The following is a 13448-nucleotide window of genomic DNA, read 5'->3' as shown; positions in this document are numbered from 1 at the left end:
TTATTTTTTATTTATTTATGAAAAACACACAGAGACAGGCAGAGACATAGGCAGAGGGAGAAGCAGGCTCCCTGCGGGGAGCCTGATGTGGGACTCCATCCCAGGACCCTGGGATCACACCCTGAGCCAAAGACAGATGCTCAACCACTGAGCCACCCAGGCATCTGTATTCAATTCAATAATAGATGAGTCTATGAATTAGCTTCCTTGCAGTGGCAGGGCAGTAGAACATGATGCAGGGCCTACACAGGTCATTGTTCAAAGACCCAAATCAAGCCAGAGTGTGCACTATATTCTCTGGTTACATGAGGCCACCAGTTTTGCTCTACAGATAGAGGAAGCCATTGGCTGTGCTCTCTGTTTAAGTATCACTGTTGATAGGCCTGTTTAACATACTGTGCAGCTTCCCGTATGATCTGGTTAGGTTCTTTGGTCAGGCAGGTCAGTGATGAGCAAGGCTATAAATTAGATTCCCTGCCCAGGTGCAGTGGGAGAAGTCATTCTAAGGCTGGTAAAGTTTTCATTTTGTTGTCACAGCTCAAGCTGATCCATACTTCAAGTTTCCTGATTGAACAAGGTCCCTGGCTTTCCTCTACAAATTATCAGCTCTTCTTGCCCACTTCTTGGCTTGAGTGACTCTGGGTTGCACAGCTTCCAGGAATTGTCACCAGGCTTTCTGGTCAGAAGGACCAGAAGACACTCTCCACAGAGGGTGAGACTGTGATTCAGCTTCTTTCTTGTATTTGGGCGAATCAAGCTCTAGAGTTGGCAAAAACTCTTCATTTCAAGATCCAAATCAGGCAGATCTGCAACCTACCAAGTTCCTGGTCAGAGCATGTCTCTGACTTGGTCCTGCAGAAAAGCAATGCCACTGGTTGGGATTACTACTTTGGGCACTGCACATATGAACCTGGTCTACCAAGATCCATGTGCTGTTTGCTGTGAGCCCCTTCCCCCTTCTCTGTCACAGTTAGATGTTCAGTGGTTGAGCCCTATACATTTTCTTGTAATCCCTATGGTGCAAGATCAGAGTAGGGGGGCAGCCCAGGTGGCTCAGCAGTTTAGCACCACCTTCGGCCCAGGGCATGACCCTGGAGACCTGGGATTGAGTCCCACGTTGGGTTCCTGGCATGGAGCCTGCTTCTTCCTCTGCCTGTGTCTCGCCTCTGTGTGTGTGTGTGTCTCTCATGAATAAATACATAAAATCTTTTTTAAAAAAGATTAGAGTAGGGGCTACTGCTAAGTAACCCACAATGCTGGGGGCAGAGCTGGTTGTCCCACTGGCTTCTCTTTTCCTATAGAAATTGGAGGCTTAGGGGAACCTCTCTGCATGGTGCTGCGCTGGTCTGAGGGAAGGTCAATGTGGTCAATGTGTAGCCACTTCTTTTACCTTCTAATGCAATCTGTCTTGGTTTCTGTGATAAAGGCAGGGGCTTCAGCCTCATTCCCATGCACTATAATTCCCTCATTGGTGTCTTATTTTTAAAAAGTTGTTAGTTGCTTTTTTCATGACAGGAACAAAAGTCAAGAACAACCTATGTCACCTTCTTAGTGATATCACTCAGAAATTTTTAATTTTAATGTTTAGCTTATTTTTTTAAAGATTTATTTATTTGGGAGAGAGTGATCAGGGTAGAGGGACAGGAGAGAGAGAGAGAGAATCTTAAGCAGACTCCTCACTGAGCACAGAACCCAATGTGGAGCTCTATCTCACTACCCTGAGATCACAACCTGAGCTGAAACCAAGAGTCAGATGCTTAACCAACTGAGCCACCCAGGTCCCTTAGCTTAATTTTTTTAATAAAGTTTATCTTATCAACTATTTCTTTCATGGATCATGTCTTTAGTGTTATATCTAAAAAATCATCAACATACCCAAAGTCATCTAGGTCTTCTCTAATGTTATCTTCTAGGATTTTATAGTTTGGCATTTTACATGCATTTTGAGTTAATTGCTGTGAATTATGTAAGGGCTATGTCTAGATTCATTGTTTTACATGTAGAGGTGCAGTGCTAGTACCATTTGCTGAAGACTATCTTTGCTCCATTGTATTGCCTTGGCTCCTTTGTCAAACATCAGTTGACTATATTTATATGTACCTATTCCTGGGCTCTCTATTCTGTTCCATAGATCTGTTTGTATATTCTCTCACCAATGCCACACTGTCTTGTTGACTGTAGTTTTATAGTAAGTTTTGAAGTTGAGTAGTGTCAGTCCTCCAGCTTTGTTCTTCAACATTGTGTTAAGTGCTTTAGGTCTTTTGATTCTCTATATAAACTTTAAAAATCAGTTTGTTGATAGTCACAAAATAATTTGCTGGGAGTTTTATTGGGATTGTGTTGACTGTATAGATCAAGTTGGGAAGAACTGACATTTTGATAATATTGAGTTTTCCTATCCATCAATATGGATTATCTCTTCATTCATTTAGTTCTTTGATTTCATTTATCAAAGTTTTGTAGTTTTCATCATATAGATCTTATACATATTTTGTTAGATTTATACCTAAATATTTCATTTTGAGGGGTGCTAATATATAAGTGCTATTGTGTTTTTAATTTCAAATTTCACTTGTTCATTGTTGGCCTACAAGAAAGTGACTAGCAGGGATCCCTGGGTGGTGCAGCGGTTTAATGCCTGCCTTTGGCCCAGGACGTGATCCTGGAGACCCAGGATCAAATCCCACGTCGGGCTCCCAGTGCATGGAGCCTGCTTCTCCCTCTGCCTATGTCTCTGCCTCTCTCTCTCTCTCTGTGTGACTATCATAAATAAATAAAAATGTAAAAAAAAGGAAAGTGACTAGCTTTTGTATATTAACTTTTTATCTTGCAACCTTGCTATTATCATTTATTAGTTCTAAGAGTTTTTTGTTGATTAAGATTTTCTACATAGTGAATGGGTGACGGGCACTGGGTGTTATTCTGTATGTTAGTAAATTGAACACCAATAAAAAATAAATTAAAAAAAAAAAGCTGAGACTGAAAAAGTAAAAAAAAAAAAAAAAAGATTTTCTACATAATTATGACATCTGTGAACAGATAGTTTTATTTCTCTTCCCAATCTGTATATCATTTATTTCCCTTTCGTCTTATTACATTAAGTGGAAATTCCAGTATAATATTGGAAAGGACTAGTAAGAGGGTACATCCTTGCTTTGTAATTGATCCTAGTGGGAATGCCACTAGTTTCTCACCATTAAGTATGATGCTAACTGTAGGCTTTTTGTAGATATTCTTTATCAAGTTGAGGAATTTACCCTCTAGTCATAGTTTACTATGAGTTTTTTTTTTTATCATGAATGGATGTTGAATTTTGTCAAATATTTTTCTGCAACAATTTATATGATCACTTAATTTTTCTTTTTTAGCCTATTCATGTGATGGATTATATTAATTAATTTAAAATTTTTTAACCAACTTTGCAAACCTGGCAAAAATCCCACTTGGTCTTGGTGTATAATTGTTTTTATACATTGTTGGATTTGATTGGCTAATATTTTATTGAGGATTTTTGCATCTATGTTCATGAGAGGTATTGGTCTGTAGTTTTCTTTTCTTGTAATATCTTTTTCTGGTTTTGGTATAGGACAATGTTGGCCTCATAGAATGAGTTAGGAAATATCCTTTTGCTTATATATTCTGAAAGAGATTATGGAGAATTGATATAATTTCTTCCTTAAATGTTTGGTAAAATTCACCAGTGAATCCATCTAAGCTTAGTGCTTTCTGATTTGGACGGTTATTAATTACTGATTCAATTTCTTTAATAGGCCTATTCAGACCATTTATTTCTTCTTGTCTGAGTTTTAGCAAATTGTATCTTTCAAAGAATTGGTCCATGTCTTCTAGGTTATCACATTTGAGGGCATAGAGTAGTTCTGACATTTCTTTATCATCTTTATTATGTCCATAGACTCTAGTGATGTCTGCATTTTAATTTCTGATGTTAGTAATTGTGTCCTTTTTTTTAGTTATCCTTGTTAGAGGCTTACTTTTTTTATTTACCTTTTCAAGAAGAAATTTTGGATTTCACTGATTTTTTTCTGTTGATTTCTTGTTTTCATTTTCATTAATTTCTGCTCTGATTTCTATTATTTCTTTTTTTTCTGCTTACTTTGGATTTAATTTGCTCTCCTTTTTTCTAGTTTCCTAAAGTGGAAAACATAGATTACTGATTGGGATTTTTTTTAATATATATGTATATATTAAAGGCATTTATTAAAAATAAGTACTGCTTTTGCCACACCCCATAAATTTTGATAAGTTGTGTTTTCATTTTTATTTAGTTCAAAATATTTAAAATTTCTCTTGAGATTTATTTGACCCATGTGTGATTTAGACATATGTTGTTTAATCTCAACATATTTGCAGATAATGCCTCTTTAAAAAGTAAGTGAAGGAAGACAGTTAAATGAAAACATTTTGTTGTAATCTGGTGTAGCCCAGTCCAGCACAATCAAGGCCCTCAAAATAAATGGAAATTTGAGAATATAATTTTTATATCAATGCTGGATTCTGTATTTAATAGCACACTTCTTTACATATCCAAGAGCAGTCATGAAATGCAGGGCAAGATCAACTAACTTGAGGGTGGAATTTTATTACTATAAATTTTTAAAGAACCACCACAGCTGCTGTGTGCAATGTGGAGGACTAGAATATGTGAAATCCAGTTTGGTCTCCATTATAATTAACACTATAGAAGGGATTACATTTCCTATTATTATTATTATTCAAATGCTAATACACAAATTCTTAAATCCACTCTAATCTGGTAACAGAGTTGATAATGGAAAGATGAATTACCTACTTTCTTGCTTTGCCTATTTACATTATGACTGAAAAATTATCTTATTTCATTTAATTAGGGATTAAAATAGGAATAAACTAGCATGAGTCAGTTATAAAAATAGAAGAGAAAAAGTAAAAAATAAATTTAGTATTCATTTAACTATTTTTTATCTCATTTTAATGGAGGAGAAAGTTAGCTTTTTTTCCTTCCCTCGTTGTGACTTCACTGTAGGTTGAAAACTAATAAATAAGCCATTTCTGGGCTTTCTTTTTTGATGAGAAAACATTTTTAAAAACTAGTGCTTAAGGCATCTTTCTCTTGTATGAGGAACAAATAAAACAGAATCCGGTGATTAGACTATGTTTGCAACAATTGTTTGTTAAGCCTGGGACTTTTTAGAAACAAGTATACAATTATTCATCTAATCTAAACTTTGCATTTTTCTGTTTTCAGGTCAAACTCTAAGAGTTTGAGGTCGAATTTTGATGGAGCACCCAGATGTCCTCAGCTGTCATGAGGAATACTTATCATATTTGCTTGCATATTTTCCTCGTTATATTAGATACTTAGTTATTGACATAGGGAAAAAAAGAGGTGGATTAAGGAGTTAACCTATCAATCACTCTAGCCAAGGGTCAATATTACCCTTGACATGCACGATCCAAGGCTTTCAGCTTTACTGCATCCTTTTAGAAAGAAGACATTGTTTCCATGTGACTAATAAAATAATAATAATGAAGATGTAGTAATAAGAAGAAAAAGAACAGATTCCTATTGAGTACCTACTATCCAAGTATACAAGCATGTACACACACACACACACACACACACACACACACTGCCTCTTCTTTCCAGCATGGTTATTATCACCTCCTTCCTCCCTATTGGTGAAATACTAGAAAAGAGGTTTATTGATGCTTACAGAGGCCTTTAAGATGCATTGGTTTGGTATGAAATATCCTCACAGGTACGGAAATGTGACATTAACCAAGGGTTTCTCAGCTTGGACCAATGTTTGCAGTATTATGTAAGGCATTGTTTGCACTTCAGAAAGAAGGATCAGCAAGGGAAGAAATGATGCAAAGGGTTTGCTTAGTTTGGGGGAAAATTTTTCTTTGTTAGAGACTTAACTTCTCTCCTAAATACCAAGAACAAAAAAAATAACAGCCCTATAAATAGAACGAATGTGGAAATACTGCCAGGACTGAAAATCCCAGCCCATAACAACTGCCATTCTTAGGGAACTTCCAGAGGGGAAGTTCCAGAAGGAACTACTCCTTTTGCTCCCAGCAAAAATAAGGGTTAAGAGGGGGAAGTTTCCCTTACCTGTTGTTAATTGCCTAAATGTGTATCAAACCTTCATTGATGCAAGAGCTTCTTGGGAAGTTTACACACATATATAGAGAAAAAGGAGGCAATGACAGGGTTTAGCTTTTCTATTACCTTTGTAATGTTCTCAAGTATAATAAATGCTGAACATCTCAGAGGAATATACTCTAAGGCTTGAAAAAGCTTGAAAGATGCAAGATGCATCTTTTTCATCTTTGTCAGGTTAAGATGACCCAAATAGCTCCTTCTGCTTCAAATGTCTATGGATGCCTCTGAATAGACAGATTCACTGGCAATGTGTAACTAGACCTGATTGTGTCACTGGGCTTGGGTAAAGCATTTGCGTTAAGCCCTGTGCTGTATTCCATGGCACTGTTGATGAACTGAGGTGGTATTCTGGTCAATTTAACGATCAATGAATTTAAACAATGTTTTTTTATTTTTTAGCTGAATTGGTTGGTTATTTTACTGAATTGATTAAATCAGAGGGAAGAGGTTGCATGCTCACCTGAAGAAAATGTGAGAAAAATTATCGTGTTCTAACAATTGATGACAATCATCACTTTTTTTGATATGCCAATTCTTTTTTTAAGATCTATTTATTTATTTGAGAGAGGGAGAAAGCTTGTATGCATTCAACTGGGGGAGAGGCATAGGCAGAGAATTCCAAGCAGACTCTCCACCGAGGGCAGAACTCATTAGATCATGACCTAAGCTGAAACCAAGAGTTGGTCACTTAACCAACTGAACCACTCAGACACTCCAAGATCATCACTTTTTTATGATAAATCCATACCATTTGGGTTTCTTTAAAATGATTATTGAACTTTTTTTTAACTACTCACTTCTATGCACAGTACCAGGCAAGGTATAGGTATGCAAAACTGAACAAACCATTGTGATTTTTGCCCTCATGGAATTTATAGCTTAGATGACAAGAGAGGGGCTTTGAATAAATAATTAGACAAATAAATAAATACATAAAAACAATGAGTGCAATTTACTTTATACTTCAAAAAATGAAGAAAAGGCATTTTTAAAAAAGGAAAGCAAGGCAGCCCAGGTGGCTCAGCAGTTTAGTAATCCTGGAGACCCAGGATTGAATCCCACGTTGGGTTCCCTGCATGGAGCCTGTTTCTCCCTCTGCCTGTGTCTCTGCCTCTCTCTCTCTCTCTGTGTGTGTGTCTCTCATGAATAAATAAAATCTTTTTTAAAAAAAGGAAAGCAAAGTGGTTTTAACCTTTTTCTTTTTTTCTTTCCTTCCTTCCTTCCTTCCTTTTTTCCTCCCTCCTCCTCCCCTTGTTGCTTTATTAGGGAATGTATAGATTGAAGGAGGTTGGAATATATAAACATGAGGTAAACCTAAGAGACAACATGAACAGTTTCCTCAAGTAGAAAACATGGGAAAAAGAATAACAGAGTGTAAAAAAGGAAGTGGAGTAGGGAAGAAAAAACACTCAAGACCCCATGCATTCCATTTAAAATATATGAGGATAGAAATTAATGGCACAGATTGGTAAGCCTAGAGAAATAAATCCAGAGGAAGGAAATCACTTAAAGAAGAATTTTCTTAATTTTTTTGTTAAGTTTGGTTTTGTTTTGTTTAAGTTTTGGTTTGGTTTGGTTTGGCTTTTGGGGTTTTTGTTCTAAGATTTATTTATTTATTTATTTATTTGAGAGAGAGTGTGTATGCAAGTTGGGAGGAGGGGCAGAGGGAGAGGAAGAGAGAGAACCTCACGCAGACTCCTTGCCCAGTGGGGAGCGGGAGGCAGGGCTCAATCGCAGGATCATGGCTTAAGCTGAAATTAAGAGTCAGACACTCAACTGACTGAGCCACCCAGGCAAACTTGCTTTATATTGTTTTTGAACTATTGTCACGAAGTAGATTTTATTGGCAGATTTTTGGTAGAATAATTAATTACTGGCTCAGAAGAATGAAATGTAATGCCCATGGTCACATAGGATAGCTGGGTTGAGCCACCAGGTCTCCTAATACCTAAGCCAAGGTTCTTTTCACTGTATTTCTTCAATTCTAAGTAAAGAAAGATTTCCAGGGGCACCTGGGTGGCTCAGTGGTTGAGCATCTGCTTTCAGCCCAGATCGTGATCCTGGGGTCCTGGGATAGAGTTCTGCATCAGGCTCCCCACAGGGAACCTGCTTCTCCCTCTGCCTATATCTCTGCTTATGTCTCTGCCTCTCTCTGCGTCTCATGAAAAAATAAATAAAATCTTTTCTTTTTTAAAGAAAGATTTCCAAATGCCATGCCTCACTCTTTTTAAAGGACATCTTAGTTTGCATAGGAACAAATTGTCTACAGTTTGGCCGATTGCAGGATATTTATTTCCCATCTCTCTTGATTGCCTGTGGTCACACTCCTAGCCTCTGTCTAGCTTATACTCGGATTTACCTGGTGGGTGAGATTGGGAGAAAAAATTGGAAAGATGCAACTCTGTTCCTTCCTTCCCCTAGTATCTACCTGCAGAGAGCTTTGAGTTTCCTTTTTTTTTTTTTTTAAGACTTCATTTATTTGACAGAGAGCGAGCGAGCAGCACAAGCAGGGGTAGCAGCAGGCAGAGGGAGAAGCAGCCTCCCCGCAAAGAAAGGAGCCCAATGCTGGGCTCTATACCAAGGTCGGGATCATGACCTGAGCTGAAGGCAAATGCTTAACCTACTGATCCAACCAGGTACTCCAAGAGAGCTTTGAGTTTCCATGAGAAAGGCCTGTGACAGGCCGATAACCCACCTAAGCTTCATTCTCTAAACAGCTTTAGCAATAACAAACCTGATATTTTTATCTCATCGTTTGAGTCCTGCAAGCTCAGATGGGAGAGAAGGAGGTAAATTATTGAGACTCCTCTAAGCCCAACATATTTTATCAAGAGACATATTTCGTAGTGCTTCAAATGGACACTGTTTATATTCCATCTCTGACACTAGCTGTGTGATCTTGGGCAAATTGCTTAACTCCCCTGGATCTCCACAAAATGGGACAATAACAGAATCTACCTCGAAGTGTTCATGTAAAATTTAAACAAATTTCCGGTGTCTGACACATAGCTCTATATTAATGTTAGCTTTGTTTTTCTTTAAGATAAAATTAACTAGTTTTTTAACAGTAGTTTATGAATGTACAAGGGACAATCTTTCAAGAAGTCTTTCAAGAAGACTGTGTCATATATGGGGATTTTTATATTATACAAATATTTCAAATATTTATTTTTATATGGATACAATGAAGTTTATGGTTAAAAGTATGGACTCTGAAGTTAGACACCTTGGTTCAAATTCTAGCCTCATGACTTACCAGTTGTGTGACTTTAGACAGGTTACTTAACCTTGAATCTCAATTTTCTCCTATGTGATATAAGGATAATGATAATATCCAACTTAAAAGATTGTTGTGGAAAATGGCAATATATATAAAGTACTTATTGATCTGATATTCATTATATATTTATTAAAGAAAGTAAATACATAAAAATGGAGTGGAATTGCCAGGGCCTGTGGTAACTCTATGTTTAACCTTTTGAGAAACTGAAAGACATTTTCCAAAGCCGTTGAAATATTTTACATTCCCACCAGCAGTGCAGGAGAGGTCCAATTTCTCCACATCTTCACCAACACTTCTTGTCCATCTGTTTAATTATAGCCAACCCGGTGGATGTGAATTGGTTTCTCATTATGCTTTTGACTGGCCCTGAAGTCAAATGATGGTAAGCATTTTTCATGTTGATTGGCCATTCTTGGAGAATTGTGTACTCAGATCCTTATGCATGAAATATCTTCCTGGAGAAATGTGTATCAGAAATATGTATGAGAAATGTGTATCAGAAATATCTTCTTGAAGAAATATGTACTCCAATCCTTGTGCACATTTTAAGTGGGTTGTCTTTTTATTATTGAATTGTAAGAGTTCTTTATATATTCTAGGTGCAAGTCCCTTATCAGATATATGATTTGCAAATATTTTCTCCAATTCACTGAGGTGTCTTTTCACTTCCTTGATCATGTCCTTTGAAGCACAAAAATGTTTACTTTTGAAGAAGTCTAATTAATCCATTTCTGTTGTTGCTCTCATGCTTTAGGTTTCATATCTAAGAAGTCTTTGCCTAACCCAAGGTCCTGATGACTTACTCCTGTATTCTCTTCTAAGTGTCTTATAATTTTAGTTCTTATATTTAAATTAATGATACATTTTAAATTAATTTTTGTGTCTGGTATTAGGTAGTAGTCTAATTCTTTTTTTTTATTTTTCAGGTGGATATCCAGTTGTTTCAGCACCATTTGCTGAAGACTATTCTTTCCTTATGGAATTAACTTGGCACCTTTCTTGAAAATCAATTAACTATAAATGGGAGGCTTTGCTTGTGGACTCCAATTCTATCCCATTGATCTATATGTCTATCTTCATGCCAGTATCACACTGGTTTGATTACTGTATCTTTGTGGTAACTTTTGAAATCAGAAAGAATGAGTCCTTCAACTTTGTTCTTTTTTAATATTGTTTCAACTATTATGAGAACCTTGAATTTCCATATGAACTTTAGGATTAGCTTATAAATTTCTGCAAAGAAGACAGCTAAGATTTTCATATGTTATATATGAAAATCTCCATATCTCATATCTCCATATAATAATATTAAGCCTTTTGATTCATGAGCAAAGGATGAGTTTCCATTTATTTACATTTTCTTTCCATTCTTTCAACATTGTTTTGCACCTTTCAGAGTATAAATTTTGCACGTTTTTAAAAATTTATTCCTAAGTATTTTACTCTTTTTGATATTATTTTTTAAAGATTTTATTTATTTATTTATTTGAGAGGGAGAGAGAGAGAGAGAGAGAGAGCACAAACGGGGAGGATGTCTTTTGCCCATTTCATGATTGGATTGTTTGTTTCTTTGGTGTTGAGTTTAATAAGTTCTTTATAGATCTTGGAAACTAGCCCTTTATCTGATATGTCATTTGCAAATATCTTCTCCCATTCTGTAGGTTGTCTTTGAGTTTTGTTGACTGTATCCTTTGCTGTGCAAAAGCTTCTTATCTTGATGAAGTCCCAATAGTTCATTTTTGCTTTTGTTTCTTTTGCCTTCGTGGATGTATCTTGCAAGAAGTTACTATGGCCGAGTTCAAAAAGGGTGTTGCCTGTGTTCTTCTCTAGGATTTTGATGGAATCTTGTCTCACATTTAGATCTTTCATCCATTTTGAGTTTATCTTTGTGTATGGTGAAAGAGAGTGGTCTAGTTTCATTCTTCTGCATGTGGATGTCCAATTTTCCCAGCACCATTTATTGAAGAGACTGTCTTTCTTCCAATGGATAGTCTTTCCTCCTTTATCGAATATTAGTTGCCCATAAAGTTCAGGGTCCACTTCTGGATTCTCTATTCTGTTCCACTGATCTATGTGTCTGTTTTTGTGCCAGTACCACACTGTCTTGATGACCACAGCTTTGTAGTACAACCTGAAATCTGGCATTGTGATGCCCCCAGATATGGTTTTCTTTTTTAAAATTCCCCTGGCTATTCGGGGTCTTTTCTGATTCCACACAAATCTTAAAATAATTTGTTCTAACTCTCTGAAGAAAGTCCATGGTATTTTGATAGGGATTGCAAACCCTGGGATCATGACCTGAGCCAAAGGCAGACACTTAACTGACTGAGCCACCCAGGCACCGTCTTTTTGATATTCTTTTGGTTCATTGTTAACATATAAAAATACAATTATTTTATGTATATTGATCTTGTACCTGGCAACCTTACTAAACTTCTTTAATAGTTTTTTGTGTATGTATTATATATATATAAGGTCAGTCATGTAAAAATGGAAATGGTTTTACTTCTTCCTTTCTAATCTAGATGCTTTTTATTTCTTTTTTTTTTTTCTTATCTAATTGCCATGACTAGATCCTCCAGGACAATGTTGAAAGGAAGTAAGTGGAGTAGATATTCTTATTTTGTTTCTGATCTTAGGGAGTATTAATTATGATGTTAGCTATGAATTTTTTGTGGATGCCCTTTATGAGAAAGAAGTTCCTTTCTACTTCTAGTTTGTTGAGACTTGTTATCACAAAGAGGTGTATTTTATCAAATGGTTTTTCTGCATTTATTGAAGTGATCATGTGGTTTTTGTTTATTATTCTATCAGTATATTACATTACATTGATGTTAAAGCAACCTTGTGTTCTTGGGATAAGTCCGGCTTGATCATGGTATCTAATCCTTTCTATATGTTGATAGGTCCAGTTTGCTGGTATTTTATTGAGGAACTTTGTGTCTATATTCATAAGAGATAGTGGCTTGTTAGTTTTATTGTCATATCTTTGGTTTTGGTGTTGGGTTAATATTGACCTAATAAAATAAGTTGGAAATTGCTCTCATCCTCTTCTACTTCTTGGGATAGTTTGTGAAGAAATAGGATTAACTCTTCTTTCAATGTTTGGTGAAATAAATGTTTGGTAAATTATCTGGGAATGGGCTTTTCTTTGTGTGAAATTTTAAAACTACTAATTCAACATCTTGTGACACTTCTATTCAGATTTTCAATTTCTTCTTGAATCAGAGTTGGTAGTTTGTGTCTTCCATTTCATCTATGCTATCTAATTTGTTGGCATATAGTTGTTCATAATATTTGTTCATAATCTTTTTTATTTATGGAAGGTTGGAAGTAGCATTCTCTCCTTCATACCTGGTTTAGTAATTTGAGTCTTCTCTCTTTTTCCCTTAGTCAGTCTGGTTAAAAGCTGTCCATTTTGTTGATCTTTTTTTAACAACCAACTTTGGGTCTGGTTGATTTCCTCTATTGGTTTTGCATTCTCTACTTCATTAATGTTGTCTCTAATCTTTATTATTTCATTCCTTCTGCTTTATTTGGGTTTAGTTTGCCTTTTTTTCTAGTTCCCTAAATAGGTTACTCATCTGAGATCTTTATATATATATATATATATGTGTGTGTGTGTGTGTGTGTGTGTGTTCAGAGCTATGCATTTCTTTTTAGTCAGTGCTTTCCCTACCTCCTGTAAGTTTTGGTATATTGTATCCTACTTCTATTCATCTCAAAGTATTTTCCAATTTCTGTTGTGATTTCTTCTTTGATCCATTTGTTATTTAGAAGTGTGTTACTTGATTTCCACATATTTTTGAGTTTCACAACTAATTTTTGTTATTGGTTTCTAATTTCATCCCTTTGTGGTCAGAGAACATATTTGCTATGACTTCAGTCCTTTTAAATTTACTGAGTCTTGTTAGATGGCTCTGCATATAGTCTATACCGGAGAGTGTTCTGTATGCACATCAAAAGAATGTGCATTCTATTGTTCTGTGGAGTGAT

The sequence above is a fragment of the Canis lupus genome, chromosome X (genome assembly GCF_048164855.1).
Source record: "Canis lupus baileyi chromosome X, mCanLup2.hap1, whole genome shotgun sequence".
NCBI lineage: Eukaryota > Metazoa > Chordata > Mammalia > Carnivora > Canidae > Canis > Canis lupus.
The sequence above is the reverse complement of the archived record's forward strand: the minus strand, read 5'-3'. Positions refer to the sequence as shown.